The sequence below is a fragment of the Paramisgurnus dabryanus genome, chromosome 13 (assembly GCF_030506205.2).
Source record: "Paramisgurnus dabryanus chromosome 13, PD_genome_1.1, whole genome shotgun sequence".
Classification (NCBI taxonomy): domain Eukaryota; kingdom Metazoa; phylum Chordata; class Actinopteri; order Cypriniformes; family Cobitidae; genus Paramisgurnus; species Paramisgurnus dabryanus.
Window position 1 is genome coordinate 34,623,775 of NC_133349.1, and position 19,873 is coordinate 34,643,647.

At 40.1% G+C, this 19,873-nt stretch overlaps 2 non-coding genes across 2 annotated transcripts; both read right to left on the reverse strand.

Moving 5' to 3' along the window:
- Positions 1 to 8,318: 8,318 nt before the first annotated feature.
- On the reverse strand, positions 8,319 to 8,390 carry trnag-ucc (transfer RNA glycine (anticodon UCC)). Its single transcript has one exon. It is a non-coding gene; the product is annotated as a tRNA-Gly (tRNA).
- A 1,501-nt stretch (positions 8,391 to 9,891) lies between these two features.
- Positions 9,892 to 10,008, reverse strand: LOC135728434 (U5 spliceosomal RNA). The gene has a single exon (XR_010525579.1). It is a non-coding gene; the product is annotated as a U5 spliceosomal RNA (small nuclear RNA).
- Positions 10,009 to 19,873: the final 9,865 nt, after the last annotated feature.

Consider the following 19,873-nt stretch of genomic DNA (forward strand, 5'->3'; position numbering starts at 1 on the left):
AAAGCATCTTTTGCAGCGATTTTTGTGTGAGCATATCAGTGAACACCCCTGACCACTCGGTGAGTTTCACGTCTTTGTAAGAATTTTACAAAGTTTAATGCATTTTAGGAAGGATTGTTCAAGTGCACCTATGCAGCCATTGTAAAGGTGGGAGGTGATACAACAAACACCCGAAAATTCTCATGTCGGCATCATATGTGCAAATTTCAGTCAAAACCGTTCTATTTCATCATAGACAATCTGAAAACAGGGCTTTAAGTGTAAAATACCAAACTTGTCCTTTAAGGTAAATATGTTACAGCTCCCATTAATGCTATTATCTTTTTTTTCCTGTGTAGAAGATTTTGCTAAGTAACTTGTTTATCCTTTTTTAGAGGTTTCAGTTTAACATGTTGCAGGCTCATTTATAGGTAATAAATAATAGATTATAATATTAGGCTTGTTTTTGAAGCTGCAGTTGCTTGTTTGTCTCGTGAGAGTTGGCAACTGCGAACAAATTCTGATCGGGATAGTTTGTGAATTTTATCGCAAGATGTTGTGTCAGTGCAAGTCGGATAGCCTGTGCTTCCTTTCTAGCCTCTGGGTCAACTTCATTGACGTCTTGTTGATGTTTTTCAGTGACATTGTCTTCCAAAGGTATGATTTTGCCCGTTCGTTCACAGAAATTGTGCAAAACAGCACAAGCTAACATCACGCGACAGATTGCCTTAATGATGTGCTCGCTTCTGTGTGCAAGGCTTCTCCGCCTTCTTTTAAGTCTTCCAAAAGCCATCTCTACTGCCATCCTGCTTTGGCTAAATTTAAAATTAAAGCGTGTAGCGTTAGACATTTCTGCAGCAGTCTTGCATGTCACAGTCACCAAAGTGATTAACTTATTTACGGGAGAAAAATCAGATAGACCACCATCTCTTTCCTCTGGAACAACTGACAACAGATTTTTGTTTCTGCGCATGCTCAAAAACAATACAGTGCTCACAGACACACCCGTTCTAATGACATCACTGCGTAGACTGTTTAACATGGCTTTGCCACTTTTACTGTGAAATATGCTTAACACTCCCACTCAAAGACATGTTTATAGCTTCCTATAGTTTCAAACAAAAACAGAACAATACATAACTCCAAAAATAAAAATTGTGTATACTGGCAGGATTTACAAAAATAAAAATAATAATTGTTACATCTGCCAGTTCAGATTATTCTCCAAACAAATACACCTTGATGTTCTCAAATTTAGCCTTTGTCACTGGCTTGGTAAAGACATCAAGAGTCAAGTCAAGAGGCATTTATTTGTCATTTGCATAGTTAACACTGGGGAAAACTGGGCATTGAAATGCTTGTGACGGGGCTCAGACATACAGTGACAATAACAAGACATAAGACATAGACGTACATGGAGAGCACTGAGATTTTTGAGTGACTACAGTACCCATAGACAGAAAGACATGGACGGACCATTATATACAAATAAGTGGAAGTAGCAGGTACAATAAAGGTAATCAGTCAGTACATAAGAAGTCCTGAGGTAATATTGTGATTACTGCGGTAGAGCAGTGACTAAAATGTCTTTGTAGAGTGACATAGAGCTACATGGAGGAAAATTAAAGTGGCAGTGCAGATGCAATAAATAAACTTAAGAGCAGCACACATAAAGATGCATTCCTGAGTAGAGCAATTTTAGATGGAGGACAGCTGATTAAGCAGTCTTATGGTTTGGAGATAGAAGCTGTTCTTAAATCTGGTTGTCCATGAACGGATGGATCGGAAACGTCTGCCAGATGGTAGTATGGCAAACAGGTGATGATCAGGGTGAGTGTGGTCCTTGATGATGCTGCAAGCCTTTCCAAGCAGCGAGTTTGATAGATGTCCTGTAAGGCTGGGAGTTTATGTCCAATGATGAGCTCTGCTGTTCTCACCACTCGCTGAAGAGCTTTGCGGTCCAAGGAAGAGCAGTTGCCGTACCATACAGTGATGCAGCTGGTCAGAATGCTCTCTATAGTGCAGCGGTAGAAGTTTGACATGATGTTAGAGGAGATGCCAAACCTCTTCAGGAAAAAATCTCTGCAGGAAGTAGAGACGCTGGCGGGCTGTTCTCACTATGGCCTCTGAGTGTAGGCTTCAGGAAAGATCCTCAGAGATGTTAATGCCAAGGAACTTGTAGCTCTTAACTGTCTCTACTGTATCTCAGTTGATGTGAATGGGAACGTGACCCACTCTCTCTGTGACTTCCTGTAGTCCACAATCATCTCCTTGGTCTTGCTGACGTTTAGAGAGAGATTGTTATCAGCACACCATGCTGTGAGTGCATTAACCTCATCTCGGTAGGATGTCTCAACGCCAATGGTGATGAGTCCTAGGATAGTTGTATCGTCAGCAAATTTGATGATGGTGTTGGAGCTATTCTTAGCAGAGCAGTCATAAGTGAACAGGGAGTACAAGAGAGGACTGAGTTCACATCCCTGTGGGGCACCAGTGCTGAGTATAGACCCCTTGCACGTGACGTCACGCTCTACTCGCGCGAATTGTGGACGCCATGACGGACGGCGGAAGTGCTATGTTGTAGACGGACGGCAAGCCGAACAAGTACGTGTTTGTGTTCGTTAGGGTCATAAAATGGTTATTTCGTGTTGCTATGATGCACCTACCATTACAGAAAAGTGGCATAAATACATTATTTTTACATGAATATATTTATTGTTATTGTTTAATGCTGCAGTGACACCATAAATCATAGCTGCTAACTCCCACGCATCGCAATTGACCCCATTCTCACGCCACACATCCATTTTCACGATGTAAGTAGCTAAACCAGTGCTCGCAGTACTGACATTTATATTTTAGCGTACCTTCACTGTCTTTTGGGTGCCACCACTTCTCATGTTGCTGGTACTTTGCTGCAAAGAGTCAAAGAGCATTTCACTTTATGTGGTGCTGCGCAGGAAGTTCGGCAGCGAGGACATCATAGTACCGCGAGAGAAAGTCGAAATGTTACAAAAGGGTCCACCTTTACCTTTGCTCTCGCGTTACTCTGATGTCATACGCCGATCAGTCAGCTCCGCACCAGTCGAACACACAAAGCGTCAAGGTCTGGATGAAAAGCAGAGACCTCCCGGATTCCACGCACGCAGATACCCTCAGAAAACAGCAATTTTAATCAACCATCACTCGCGTGTGTTTGCAAGCAGTACAAGCCTGCGTGATGTTTGCGGTGACAGGTTTTAATAAAAGAGAAAAAAGTCAATTGATATTTGACATCTATAAACAATAATATATACGAAATATAATTATATGGTCTTGACATACACATTATCTGTTGCTTTAGTTTAATATAAACTACTCATTTGGTTTATTTGATTGTGACAGTCCCTCTATCACCAATCACAATCATCACTTTACGCTTCTCTTTCTCAGTGGATAAACTGAATCAAAGCTGCTGTTATCTGCAGTTATACATTTTACAGAGACCAGTAGCCTTCATTAGATTTTAAGAACTTTTTTTGCACTTTTATCAGAAGGAAAGCATAATAGAAGTGTATAAAATAATAGTAAAGACTCTAATCTCAGGCATTTAAACTCAGTAAAAGCTTTTATTTCAATTTAATTTCTAAAATATGATTCGATTTGTATTGTGAACCATTTTAATGCAGTCTTTTCCAACTATTTAACACAGAAATAGCTAAAATCCACACTATTATCAATTGGCAAATGGTTAGGACTTATATAAAAAATTATTACCACAAACCCCCACTCCCCCAAAAAAATCTCACTCCAAGCTGAACTCAGAAGTTGCCAGCTCTGCAGACTTTTAAAAGCCTTAAGATCAGCACCAGTGTATGGGGATATCCCGTTTACCACATAGTGGTACAATTCATGCGGGCTGAAGTTGGGCAGACTCGTTGTTTAATGAGGTCCGTGAAAATTGAAGGAGGAAGAAGGTAAGGGTCGGTATCCAGTCCCGCTATCTCTAACTTCTCTAAATAGCGCTTTTTGTGAGGACCTACCAAATGCCCTACCTCGACCGATAACGGCACAACAACTTCCTTAATATAAGAAGCCATGTATTTTAGTGTAATATATATTTAAACTGTTTAAAACTAATCAAAAATCCTGCTCGTCTATTACTAATCAACCTAGTGCGTCAGTGATTTTGCCGTCCAGCATGGCGTCGTCACGTGGTCTAGGTCATGTGTTTGCAAAGGGTCTATAAGTGAGGAGGATGTGTGATTGCCAATTCTGACCACCTGGGGTCTGCCGGTCAGGAAGTCCAGGACCCAGTTACACAAGTGACTGTTAAGACCCAGATTTTTCATAAGCTACCATGTTTGTAGTAGGGCAGTATTCTATAGATATTTTCCCCTCTGTGTGTGCAGATCGTACAAAGTGATATTTTATATCTACTTGTTTACTTCTCTGTCTGCACACTGGGTTTTTAGACAAAGCTATTGCCCCCTGGTTGTCCTCATACCTCTTGCTGGTTTCTACTATCAATTCCTTTAAGTAGTTGTGCAAGATACATACTCTCTTGAGTTGTGGCTGCTAGTGCCATATACTCGGCTTCACAGGTGTATAAAGCCACGGTTGGCTGTTTCCTACGTTTCCACGATATTACTGGACCATTCTCAGTTAAGCTGAAACAATATCCTCCTTATCATTTGTATAAGCTGCCCAATCAGCATCACTGTATCCCTCAAGCTGTAGGTTTTCTTCACATTTTCGGTTGTGTAGTTTTGATCTATAGTACCCGTTAAGTACCTCAGTAGGTGTATTGCTGTAACCCAATGCTGTCACTTTGGTTCTGCTAGGTGTTGTGATAGTTTACTAACAACCCAACTCGGGTGTCATAATGTATATCAAACTACCTACTATCTCTCTATATCCTGTTGAGTCAATAACTTCACCCTCACTGACAAAGTTTAACTTTTGCTCACATGTGGTGGATCTCGGCATGCATTCGGACATTCCAAATGTCCCTAACATCTTCTTTATGTGTCTCTTTTGAGTCATTTTGATCTCTCCCTCACTTTGCACAAAATTAATACCCAGATAGTGTTTAAGTGGACCCATATATTTCATCTTAAACCTTCTCTTCAACATTTCTTTTACATCACTGAATAAGGTGTTGTTACTTGCTGCTATTAAGTCATCTACTCATACTTTTCAAAATCACTTCCTCATTCTCAGATTCTCTGCTGTAGACACAATGGTCAGCATAATTTTGTACAAAACCATTCTCTGTAAGGTGATCATGCAATAACATGTTCCAGTTACACCCGGACTGTTAAACTTAAACCATATAGGGGTGGTTTCCCAGACAGGGATTAGCTTAAACCAGGACTAGGCCTTAGTTTAATTATGAAATATAACTAGTTTTAACAAACATGCCTTACTAAAAACATTACTTGTTTGCATTTTGAGGCAACACAAAGGACACTGATGTATTTTAAGATGTGTCAGTGTAAGCTGTTTTCAGTTTGGACAGCTCTTACTTTTATTTTAGTCTTGGGCTAGTCTAATCCCTGTCTGGGTAACCGCCCCATAATGACTTATTGAGTTTACACACTAAGAGTTCTCCTGTTTTTGATTTGATCTCAAAACCTTCCGGTTGCTCCATATATACCTCACAGTCCATCAGAGAATGGAGGTAAGCAGTCTTTACATCCATTTGGTGCAGGGTGAGATTCTCCTGTACAGCCTGCATTAATGCTCGGACAGAGGTCATGTTGGCTGTCGGTGAAAAAGTGTCTTTATATTCAATCCCTTCCACTTGACCATACCCCTTTGCAACATATCTGGCTTTATAAGTCTCAGATCCATCTGGGTTATCTTTCACTGCATATACCCAGCGACCTCCCACTGCTTGTTTGCCTCTTGGCAGTGGCGTCAGAGTGAAAGTTTAATTTTCTGTCAAAGAGTTCATTTCCTCTTTCATCGCATCAGTCCACATTTTTGACTTCTTAGAGTCCATAGCATCTCTAAATGTTTTACGTACATCATAAGCCACTCGGTAGAAATAATCTACATTTTCACATTCATCATTACACTCAGCTTTACACTGGTATTCATTAAGGTATTCTGGAGCTTTTTTCCATCTTGTAGGATACCTTCTTTCTTTCTGTTCACTCTGAATACTATCTGTCTGGGCCGGACCATCCTCAGTACTGGACTCTTTACTCTCCTTAGGCTGTCCCTGACCTAGTTTGACTATTTTTGGTGATGTGTCTCCATAACTCTCAATGTTGTCTTCCATATTGCAATCTGTCTGAATCTGGCTATCTGTGCTGCCTTTGGAGATTAATTTCCCCAGCCTATGTTTTAGGATTTTTCCTGTCTCAGGATAATAAACATTATATGCTGGACTATATTTATCATAGCCTACAAAAATCCCCTTTTCACATCTAGAATCCAGCTTCTTCTTATCCTGCTCATATACGTAGCATTCAGAGCCAAATATCTTCATGTTAGATAGGTTAGGTGTTTTTTCGGCAGTTCCATTTTGATGAGATGAGTAGGGTGCACTGGTCTCGTGCCTTATCCTGTTACTCCTAATTAGGGACTGAAATTCCTGTCCGGTAAATTCTGTATCGTTATCAGATCTTATACACTTTATCTTTCCATATGGAGCTACGTCTGCTATGAATTTTTCTGTAGCTTTTGTTGTGTCACTCTTTGCTTTGATAAAGTATGGAAAAATCATCCCACTGTAGTCATCGGTAAATGCTATCGCATACCTGTATCCATCTTTATCTGCTGGTTTTATAGGGCTGCATAGGTCTGTATGTACTTGCTCTAGTACGGATGTAGCTTTAGCGTCTGCCTGTCTATTTCTACTTTGTGTAAATTTGCCCTGTGTGCATATTTCACAATTTTGATTGGACTTGTCATGTTTCTCTTTCATTGTCATCCCTTTAACTACCTTTTCTAATTTAGCAACATCATCAAAGTTACAATGACCAAGTATCCTATGCCACGTCTGAATGTCATGACAACCATACACTTCATCAACATTTTCTACAGTTTTAAGATAATACAGCCTACCATACACATCCATATGCCTCTCTGTTCTTTGCCTCATCTTCCGCGAGAGCTTCTTCTTCTCCTGCGTCTATCTGCGGGTCCTCCAAAATAACTTCTCTGAGGCCACGCAACTCCCTGTGCGCGATGAATCTCATTGGAACCACCATTGGCCTAAATATGCTTAACAAAGTGCCTATGAGCATTTGTCAAGTGACCATTGTCTGAATATGGCTTCTTTATCCAACTGAGTAGGGGATATTGTGGATGAGCTAATATTAATAACATGATGTTGACGCCTTCAATGCGTTTTGAAGGGATGGGTGGAAACAGAGTGCCCCTCTGTGCCTTTCTGTACAATCCGGAGTTTGCAAGCACCCGGGCATCATGCACACTACCTAGCCAGCCTATGCACACGTCCCTTAATATTCCTTTGTGGTCAATTACTGCCTGCATGACGATGGAGTAAAACCCTTTTCTGTTATAGTAGGCCGTTGCATTGGGGCCATCAGGGTGATCTATTTTTATGTGTGTACCTTCCAGACAGCCAACTACTTGTGAAAATCCCCAATAATGGAGAAAATAATCTACTGTTTGCTCGGACTCATTGGCATTTCGGAAGCACACGAAAATAGGTTGTAAGTGTTGGCAGACAGCTTTGCAGAACTCCCGTGTGATTGCATGCACAGTTGATCTTCCTAAACCAAAAAGATGAGCTATGGTTCGGCCACAACGCAACAGCCACTCTCTTCTGGAAACTGACAGCCTTTCTTAGATGAGTGTCTCTCTTCACCAGGTGAGGGGCAAGCAAATGACAAATGAATAAAAAAATAAACATTCAAAAGAATGCAATAAAATGCATGCATATTTAATTTTAAAAGAAAAGACAATCATTCTACCACAACAATATTGGGGTAGGGTGTAGATCAGGGTTAATTTATTTTAGGTAAATAAAAAAGGACCGGAGGGGTTGGGTTAAGGTAGAGAATGGGGTAGGGTTGTCCTTTTAAAGGACCAATCCAAGGGCTTACTGATTTTGGGGTAAGGATGGTAGTTGGCTGGGGCAGTAGAAGGGAAGAAAGAAAATGATGAAGACTCAGCTCAGGCATCTGGTCCTCATTAGTATAGTGGAAAGTATGTCTGCTTGTCAAGCAGAAAACTGGGGTTCAATTCCCAGACGGGGAGAGATTTCCTTTTTCGTTTAACTTCTCAAAAACAACTTGCACAAGCCACCGTTACGTACCCAATCAGCTGAAGAAGTGTTTTGCGTTTCTCTCGTTCTCACAATGAGGTCGAGCAAAAAGCTATGCGTTGGCCGGGAATCGAACCCGGGTCAACTGCTTGGAAGGCAGCTATGCTCACCACTATACCACCAACGCAGGCAGGCGGGTGTTGCTCAACAGGACTTGTGAATGTCCAGAACCAACTGTTGTTTCAGAGCTGCACTGAATTGATCACGGATTTGGTCGATTCCTTACACTGTCAGAAATAAAGGTACAAAACTGTAACTTTTCTGTCACTGGGGCTGTACTCTTAGTTTCCGTTTGATTCCTTTACAGGAATATAAAACACAATACAATTTTGGGTAGATTACCGTACCTTTAAGACCTACATTGTTAGAAAAAGTCAAAAAATTTACCCTAGGTGTCAGTGGGGAAGCACGCTTTAAAAGGGTAATTGTATGGACCATAAGGTACAGATATGTAAACATTTAGTACCAATATGCACCTTTGAGATATTCATATTATTTTTGAGGTACTAAAAAGCTCTCTTTGGTCCCAGTATGCACCTCTGACGTACTAAAATGAAATCCCTAGGTGCAAAGCTGTACTTTTTGAAAGGGTACACCCCCAGTGACAGAAAAGGTACAGTTTTGTACCTTAATTTCTGAGAGTGTACCATGTAGTGATGGGCGATTTCAAAGCATGCTTCATGAGGCTTCGAAACATTTACAGATCTTTTGTTTTGAATCATTTGTTCGGAACTTGTTTCAAACTGGCCAAAGTCACGTGATTTAGCAAACTAGGCTTCATTACGTCATAACTGTTTCGAAACGTTTCGAAAATCCGACGATTCACCACTAGGGGGAGTTGATCACAAATGACAAGTGTAGGTGAAGTCGGGTGTCGGGTCAGTTTTATTATAAAAGTTCATAAAACATTCATCCTTCTGACTAATAACTCTCCCAATTTGTCTACTTTTTGTTTATAGACAGATTTAATGACAAAAATGTGCAGAATTAAAAAGAGAGTTTGTTTTAATGATGTGTTTGCCATAAATAAAACTAAAAACACAAAATACACTTTTAATTATGTCTTAACTAAATAAAATACTTTATTTTTCTTAAAAACATATTTTTAGAACAATCTTGCTATTATTTTGTAAAAAGTGTCAAATTTTTGGACAGATCTTGCTGCTTTTACACTATTTTGACCAGCAGATGTCGCCAGCGTGTATGGTGTTTCGAAAGCTTCGAAAAACTGAATCAATTTGTGAAGCAATTGGTTCAATTAATTCGTAGCTTCCAAAAGCTTCGTTTCTCCCATCACTAATACCATGCCTCCTGCTGGTGTCTGTAACTTGATAACCACAGAAGCCCAATAGTACTTTTTGGAAGGATAGTTTGGCCGGCGTGACGCCCATACAACATGAAGTCCTCGTTAGTATAGTGGACACCTGTCTGGGGTTTGATTCCCCTGAAAGGGAGGTTTCCTTTCTCTCATGACTGCCGTTTAAAATGCACAAGCTACACACGGCTGTTCCTTTTCACACCTATTGACATCCCTATGTTGGAGTTAGCGCATTTGTTTAAAGCCACTAAACACCTTGCGACAAACAAAACTATAAACAAAGACTTTCTGCAATTGACCAAAGTTACTCAGATTTGCTGTGAGCAGAGCACCCAAAAATACAATAAACTCACCCTCCGGTCGCCCTCCACGGAAATCTTTGGTAAAAGGAAAAAGATTTATGCGTAGTTGAAGGAAAACTTGAGTTATGCCCAGCAAACCTTGACCAAGTGTGCTTACTGTACCACACCATAATGTTCAAAGAGGGTCATTTCTGGTTCAGGATCCACCCAGACCCTTTCACTTGGAAGGAGCAAAAGAGACAGAAATACTTTCCTGTCCAAAATAAAGACACAGGCACAGGCTTCTTGCTGAGAGGTTTTAGAAAATGAAACTCTGTGTACATTACACAGAGGATGCACCGGCACAGCTTACCTCCAATCTCCATTCCATTAGAATTGGGTGGCCAGTGCGATAAAGATAAACCCAGTAACTTAGATTTGATAAACCATTTTCTGCAAGAATGTGAAATAATAGGTCATTGAAATTTGGCTCCCTTTGAGATGTCAAAAGGGGATAATACCGCTCCTTAAAGGACAAGTTTGGTATTTTACACTTAAAGCCCTGTTTTCAGATTGTTTATGATAAAATAGAATGGTTTTGACTGAAATTTGGATATATGATGCTGGCCCGAGAATTTCTGGTTTCTGTTGTATCAGCCCCCACCTTCACAATGGCTGCATAGGTGCACCGGAACAATCCTTCCTAAAATGCATTAAACTTTCGTTTACTGGTGGGGGGTACATCGAACACCCCAAAATTCTCGGGCCAGCATCATATGTCCAAATTTCAGTCAAATTCAGGCTATATACAGTTTGGGCATCAGTAAGGATTCCCTGCATTTGTATGGCAATATACAAACACTCATGTATTCATGATGAAGCTTTATTTTACGTACTGTTTAAAATCATAAAAAATACAACTAGACAACAGAAGAAGTGTACACACTACATTCACACAATCAAGCATTGTTGCTATGTGAACAGTGATGCTGTTGTATGATGATTGTGAGCATGCTCAGACGATCACTGCCTGCTCCCCCGCTGGTCAGTCTCCGCTCGACTCACACGTACACATGCGCTGTGGGGCATTTGAAAGAAAATGAGAACTGGAGGAATATGGCATGAATGGAGACAAATGCATTGAATGAGTATTTATTAATTAATAAACATTTATCCAAGTTGAATATGTGTTTTATGCTGATATATCAGAATTTCACTATTCATTGTGTCCTGAACTGACTGGGAAAGATAAATTTTCTAATACAAAAGAAATATAGATGAATATTCATCCATAGTTGATCCCAGCTAGCAGAGAAGAAAAAAAGAAAGACGTATGTGGGCACAGACAGCTAAATTAATGAAGTCCATCATTTAATATCCTTAAGGGTCATTCAGTTCTGCTCCTGAAGGGTCAACGTCCTGTAAGGGTTCCTAAAGAGTTATCAGCCAATCGTGGTCATCATGAATACATGACAATAATCGTCAGGTGTGTGAATGCAGGGTTGGACTTTGTTCTTCAGGAACAGAATTGAAAAGTACTGGTATTTTTTATTTTAATATTGATTGACATATTCAATTCTTTACAAAGTTATGCTTTACTCAGTTCAGTACTTTCAAAATAACTCCAACAATGACTTCAACATCATTTACATTTTCACATCAATATCTGTGTAGAGTCACCTGGAAAAATTCCTTCACCATGATCCATAAAATTAAGGCTTTAGTTAAATAAAAAAATTACTATAGGTGGCATCAAATTTTATGTAATCTTCTGGAAAGTAATACTATTGCTTATGTAAAACCTAATTTAAACAGAATTTCTTGTATTTTCATTATTTTCTAATTTAAGTTTAGACTGGATGGTTTATTTATATTTTGGTTGAATTAAAACTTGCAACAAAATACTACCAATTAACCTGAAGAGGAGTCAAGAAGACATAATCAGTTAGTTATTATGGTGTATACTGCCATCTAGTGTTGCCGATTGTGATTTTTTTTATGATAATGTGATTGTTCACTCCATGGGGGAGGGGGTGAATCTTTTTCTTTGTTTCTCTATACTGTCTATTATGTCAAGTTAACCAGTGTACAGTAGATATATAACATAGCAAATTCTTTGATTAATACCCTACTGAAAAATCCAGCAAAGACCAGCATGAGCTGGTAGCTGGTTTTAGTTGGTTTAAATGGGTCATAGCGTGAAAATCAGACTTTTTCCATGTTTAAGTGCTATAATTGGGTCCCCAGTGCTTATTAAGGCCTAATTAGGTCGTTCATATTGCACCTGTTTTGTGAGGTAGGTAGCGAGGCCAATTACAATAATACCGCCCCCTTTATCTGCAATATCCAACCACAGCACAGCAATTTAGTACAGAGAGAAAGAGTGTGATGAAGCATCCTTATGATGACATCATCACCAGAGTGCAATCTACCATGTCCTTTTATTTACATTGCGTTGTCTCTTGTTTTTCAATGTTAAACCACTTGTCATCATTTAACATCACTTGGATTTTAATATCATGTGTAATCTATGCTACATTCATCAGTTCATTCTCATGTATACACTTTTATGAGATCACAGTGTGATTGAACTGTTCATGTTGAAAGTGTGTGGGCATAAAAACAATGTCTTTACTAACTAATGAGATGCTTTTATTCAATACTGCAATACTGCTTTACCATTGACATGGAATGTACCATTTTAGTGATGGGGGTTGATAATTCTGTGTATGACCCTGTTGTGTCAATGTATATTTTGAGTATTGTCCAAGTTTATGAGATGCTGATTAAGTCATTTTTGAGATGAAAGGATATGGTGCATTAGTTCAGGTAATGCCATGTATTTTAATACTCAGATAAAGATTGTTTGGTCCCTGCTAGTGTGGGCTGTTCCACAGTGCTGGCGGGAAAGTTTAATTAGTCTGGGAGTGTTTGCACCTGGATGGTCAGTTTTGGCTTGGGGTGTGAACAGAGAGGTCTGCTGTGAGACGTATGTGGAGAGAGTTATGCTCCTTGAGTGAAAGTGTTTGACCAACACTAGTGTTTTGCTGCTTGAAGCAATTTTCTTTATTTTTTTTTCCTTTATTGTTTTGATTTAAAACTCACCAATAAATCACCTTGGGACAATTTTCTAAACAGCAAACCATCGTTTTGTGCCTTCCTTGCTCCTTCCTTACCACTTGGCCTACTACAACCCGACATATGGTGGCAGCGGTGCTTCCAGGCCATTAGGAGGCCAATACGTATGTTAACAACACTGCTTTCAAGCTAATGGAAGATCACTTTAACCAGAGACTTTACTGTATGTCATAAGCAGACGTATTTTCTGGAGGAGTGTATATATGGCATTGAGGTGCTGTTTCATGGAACATGCCGCCTAAGAAACAAGAGCTTCCTAAAGAAGCTTCAAAGATTGTTAGACCCAATGTTGATTCAACAGTGAGTGATCAGGCTCGCGGAGCCGATGCGGGTGAAAATGAGGAGTTACTGGAAGAGGCTCCAGATGCACTTAAGTCAATGTTGCATTCATTTCTTCAAAGGCAAGAGCAAAGAGAAGAGCGATTGGAGAGAGAGGCACAACGTCAAGAACATAAATGGCGTATGTTGCAACATCAGTTTTCACTTTTGCAATCTGAGATGCACCAAGACAGACAACAACGACTGCTAATGGAAGGAGCAACAGTCCCGGCTGCTGCAACAGCAAGTGGCTCGGTGAGTTTACCTCCAGCAAGTGATTTTAACACACAGCCTATTACTAATATGCCTCCGTTGACGGCATCTCAAGACTCTTTGTTGGGAGTGCAGGGTACCTCCCTGCCGCGATTTTCTGTGCCTAAGATGGTACCATGGTCTAATGATGAAGACATAGAACATTACTTAACAACTTTTGAACGTATTGCATATGCATGTAGATGGCCAAGGCAAGACTGGGTGTTACACCTCTTACCCCTTTTGACAGGAAAAGCTAGAGCTGCTTATGTAGCTATGGATGCAGACAATTCCCTTGAGTATGATTGTGTTAAACGTGCTATATTGGACAAATTTGAAATCTGCACTGAAACTTATAGGCAACGTTTTAGAGCTTATGCTATGCATGAAGATGAAACGCCTAGAGAGCTACAGGCTAGATTGAAGGATTTGTATGAGAAATGGATGAACCCAAGCAATCGCACGAAAGAGGAAATTGGAGACCAGATCATTCTAGAGCAATTCCTCAAGCTTTTGAATCCAGATACTAGGACATGGGTGAAACAAAACAACCCTACATCTTCAAAGCATGCAGCAGAGATGGCAGAAACTTTCATGGCCGCCAGAAGATCAGTACATCAGCCAAGGCGATGGCGGTCCTACAAAAGTTCACCAACCGGTAAGTCTGTTGATGATTTTGGCGATGGTCTGAGTAATTTAGTTTCAGATACTCATGTTTCTTCTGGTAACTTTAATACGCACATTAAGAAACAGCAGAGTGTGAAAGACCAACAGAAGTTTAAATCTGTTATTGTGTGTCATGGATGTGGCCAGCCAGGGCATAAAAGAGCAGATTGTTCTTTACAGAAAGTCACTAACACTCGTCTTTGTTATGTACCAAGACCAATGAGGGAGCTTCATGAACTAGACCTAAATACTGATACTATCATTGATATAAAGATAGGAGACAGGGTTTTTAAAGCACTTTTGGATTCTGGTTCTAGTCAAACTCTGGTGAGAAATGAATGCTTGGATGGTTTAAACACAGTTCCACTGGGTAGTCTAAAAGTTCGCTGTATCCATGGGGATGAGAGAGAATATCCCAGAACTGATGTGGTTATTGAGATAGCTGAGCAGGCTTACCATTTGTCAGTCGGTATTGTAGAGCAGTCTCCTTACCCAGTTATCCTAGGCAGGGATGTTCCTGTGCTTGTTGATTTACTGCAGGGTGACAAACAGACAGCCGAGGTAAATGTGTTAACAAGAGCTCAGGCTAAACAGGTGGAAATTAATAAACAATTCTTGCAAGACTTACCTTTTGATCAAAACCCAAAAGTCAGGAAGTCTAGACGTGAGAGACGTCAACAGAAAGTTGAGGGAACAAAAGTGAAGGAAAACTTACCTATTCCTCACACTGATGACATTGAGTATATTCCCCACGATATTGTTGAACTTCAAAGGCAGGATGAGTCACTTAAACCTTTATTTGATAAGGCAAGTCATGAAGTTGCTATGTCATTAAAAGATCACTTTGTGATTAGAGAAGACAGACTCTACCTACAGGGTGCTGAAGGAGAAAGATTAGTAGTGCCTGAATCCATGAGATTAAAAGTCTTACAGTTGGGTCACTCGGTTCCATGGGCTGGACATTTGGCCCAACATAAAACTTACTGTAGGATTGCTGCTAGATTTTACTGGCCAAGGTTGTATATGGATGTGCTAGATTTTTGTAAATCTTGCCCAGACTGTCAGATGGTGAGGCCAGCTAAGAAAGGTGATCGAGTCCCTTTAGTAAACCTCCCAATAATTGATGTTCCCTTCTCCCGCATTGCTATGGACATTATTGGTCCTTTACAGAAGAGCAAGTCAGGAAACCGGTACATTCTTGTTGTTTCAGACTATGCTACTAGATATCCAGAAGCATTTCCTTTAAGGAATATGAAGACTAGACAGGTAGTGAATGCCCTGATTCAACTTTTCTCTCGGGTAGGCTTACCGAAAGAGATAATTACTGATCAAGGAACTAACTTTACGTCTAGACAGATGAAACAAATCTATTCAATGCTGCATATACTTCCTCTTCAGACCTCGCCTTATCATCCTCAGACCGATGGTATGGTAGAAAGGTTTAACCAGACATTGAAATCCATGTTACGCAAGTATGTGTCTGAAACAGGTGCAGATTGGGACCACTGGCTACCTTATTTAATGTTTGCCTATCGTGAAGTTCCACAGGCATCTACAGGTTTCTCACCTTTTGAGTTGCTGTATGGGCGACAGGTACGTGGACCTCTCGATGTTCTGAAGGAAGCCTGGGAAGCAGATAATTCATCTGAACAGACAAACATCCTGTCATATGTCATCAAAATGAGAGAGAAGATGGAGACTTTGGCAGAAATGGTGGAAACTAACATGACTAAAGCACAACAGCACCAGAAGCAATGGTATGACCAGTCAAGCAGGAAGAGATCCTTAATTCCTGGTCAGAAAGTTTTGTTACTTCTCCCTTCTTCAGATTGCAGCTTGTTAGCCAAATGGCAAGGACCATATGAAGTCACACGTAAATTGAGTTCTACCAACTACGAGATTGTATTGCCTGATCGTCGGAAGAAACTTCAAATATTCCACATTAATCTTCTAAGACCCTGGTATGACCGAAAACAAGAATGGTCTGAGCAGTTGTGGGCAAGGAAAGTGGAAGAAGAGGAAGAAGTGAATGAACAGTATTTTCCTGTGAGTCAAAATTCACTTACATTACCATCTGTAGACCATCTAACTTGGGAACAACGTACAGAATTCTACAACTTAATTCCTGAAGGTATGTTTAGTGACAGACCTGGAAAAACTGATTTAATTCAGCACAATATTCATCTTCTTGCTCACGAGCCAATCAGACAAACACATTGTAGAGTTCCTGCTCGCCTGATACCAGTCTTGAAAGAGGAGGTAAAAACAATGCTTGAGTTGGATATAATTGAGCCTTCAAAAAGTGAATGGTGCAGCCCGGTGGTGTTGGTACCTAAAAAGGACGGCTCACTAAGATTTTGTGTTGACTTTTCCAAACTGAATGCAGTTTCATCCTTTGATCCTTATCCAATGCCGAGAGCTGATGAGCTCATCGAAAGACTGGGTAAGGCAAAGTATTTGACAACACTTGACTTATGTAAAGGCTATTGGCAAATTCCTATGGTGGATTCAGCTAAAGAACTTACTGCCTTTAGAGTGCCTTCTGGTTTATACCATTTTAAATACATGCCCTTTGGCCTTCATGGGGCGGCGGCAACTTTTCAGCGCTTGATGGATCAGGTGCTAAGAGGATTGGACAGTTTTGCAGCAGCTTATATCGATGATATAGTCATCTTCAGTGCTACATGGACAGAGCATGTGGAGCATCTGGCAGAGGTATTCAGAAGGATACAGTCAGCTGGATTAGTAGTAAATGCTAAGAAGTGCCACATTGCTAAGCCAGAAGTTTCTTACCTGGGCTATGTAGTAGGAGGTGGTTCCATCAGACCACAGGTGGATAAAATTCATGCTATCTTGTCTGCTGCACCCCCAACAACAAAGAGGAGAGTTCGTTCTTTTCTTGGTCTAGCAGGCTGGTATAGAAGATTCATTCCTAACTTTGCTAGCAGAGCCTCAGTGCTGACTGATCTGACAAGGAAGAGCAGCCCCATCAAAGTTAAGTGGACATCACAGTGTGAGCATGCTTTTCATGATCTAAAGAATTGCTTATGTAAAGATCCTGTTTTACAAAGCCCAAACTTTGACCTTCCTTTCGTTGTACAGACTGATGCTTCTGAACTTGGACTGGGAGCTGTTTTGTTACAGGGCGAAGGGGTTGATCGTCATCCTGTTCTGTACATTAGCAGAAAGTTATTCCCACGAGAAACTAAGTACTCAACAATTGAGAAAGAGGCTTTAGCCATTAAATGGGCTTTAGACACGTTAAAGTACTATTTGATCGGCAAAGACTTTTTGCTTGAAACTGATCACAGGGCCTTACAATGGCTAAATAAAATGAGAGACAGTAACGCAAGGATCACACGTTGGTATTTGTCTTTACAACCGTTCAAGTTTAAAGTTGTTTATAGACCTGGGACTTTAAACGTAATTGCTGACTTCTTGTCACGCCACTAGGGGTAGTGGGCGTCTTGAGGAGGGGGGTGTGTGATGAAGCATCCTTATGATGACATCATCACCAGAGTGCAATCTACCATGTCCTTTTATTTACATTGCGTTGTCTCTTGTTTTTCAATGTTAAACCACTTGTCATCATTTAACATCACTTGGATTTTAATATCATGTGTAATCTATGCTACATTCATCAGTTCATTCTCATGTATACACTTTTATGAGATCACAGTGTGATTGAACTGTTCATGTTGAAAGTGTGTGGGCATAAAAACAATGTCTTTACTAACTAATGAGATGCTTTTATTCAATACTGCAATACTGCTTTACCATTGACATGGAATGTACCATTTTAGTGATGGGGGTTGATAATTCTGTGTATGACCCTGTTGTGTCAATGTATATTTTGAGTATTGTCCAAGTTTATGAGATGCTGATTAAGTCATTTTTGAGATGAAAGGATATGGTGCATTAGTTCAGGTAATGCCATGTATTTTAATACTCAGATAAAGATTGTTTGGTCCCTGCTAGTGTGGGCTGTTCCACAGTGCTGGCGGGAAAGTTTAATTAGTCTGGGAGTGTTTGCACCTGGACGGTCAGTTTTGGCTTGGGGTGTGAACAGAGAGGTCTGCTGTGAGACGTATGTGGAGAGAGTTATGCTCCTTGAGTGAAAGTGTTTGACCAACACTAGTGTTTTGCTGCTTGAAGCAATTTTCTTTATTTTTTTTTCCTTTATTGTTTTGATTTAAAACTCACCAATAAATCACCTTGGGACAATTTTCTAAACAGCAAACCATCGTTTTGTGCCTTCCTTGCTCCTTCCTTACCACTTGGCCTACTACAACCCGACAAAGAGAGAGAAAAAATAATTGACAGCACAATTGAGTTTCAATTGCAACAAACCACCAGCATTGTGATCAGTGTTTGCACTTCATCAGCTAATTTGCATTTTAAAGGAAACACCCAAAAACGGCAAATTATCTGTGGGGTATTTTGAGCTAGTACTTCAATTACGCACTCGGGGGACACCAAAGATTTAGTTTCGAAAAATCACATAATATGACCCCTTTAAGGTGGCAGTATCTGGTCTAAGCTGGTCCTCCCAGCCTGGCAAAGCTGGTTAAGCTGGTGGGTCAGCTGGTCTTCCAGCCCGACCAGCTTAGTCCAGCTAGACCAGCTTAAAAAGTGACCAAAACACAGCTAGACCAGCTTGCTACACCAGCAATACCAGCTAAAACCAAGCTGGGAGACCAGCTTAAACCAGCTCGCCAGCTTATGCTGGTCTTAGCTGGATTTTTAAGTAGGGAATGTTGTCTGTTCTAGCTATTAAAATGTGTACACCTTGTTTGAGCAACCAGACCAGCCTGACCACAGGTTTTACAAAACTCAGAAGTCATCCTTAAACATTACCAATAACTAAGCCGGTTTATACTCCTGGAAAACGTTAGATTTAATGAGTTTACAATCCCACAAAAGGTGTTGCTGCAATTTACCATGATACACTCTGTATTGCTCTATAAGGCCTTTGGGGCCCAGATTTTGTTCATTTGAACTTCTTGTACTGAGAATGAAATTTACAGAAACATTTAAACAAGTTAGATCTTGGAGGACTTTTTTCATGTATTTGGTCCATGGCAAGGACTCTGGTGGACTCTGTTGAACTTTAATACAAATTAGCCACTTCTTGAAATATATACAGATTCATGTGAGATAAGGTTGATTACTTCTTTGCACCAAGGCCAAAGAAACGTTGGAGTAGAACAAAATGATAAAAAGTCCCACAATCTGACGGATCTCTGAATCTGGGGCAGTATTTAAAATTGCAGTCCTCAAGCAACCTGAACAATTAAGAGCAAATCTGCCAAGAACAATGGGCTAAAACCACTTTGATACTGTATGCAAAGCTTGTATATATGTGCTTCAAATAACTTTGTGGCTTTATACTGTATACTATATATAAGCTAGGTTTATACATTATTGCCAAGAATTCGTTTTAGCACAGAGAAAATGACCGGCATTTTCACTCCCAAACCCCCCCCCCCCCCTACTCTTGGTCTTTGGAGGTAAAAATATCAAATAATATAATAATAATATTTAGTTTTTGTATAATATGATAATAGTGTAGTAATAATATAAATGTAATAAAAAATATTCTATATTCTTTTAAATTCATTTTTGCTTATTTAAATA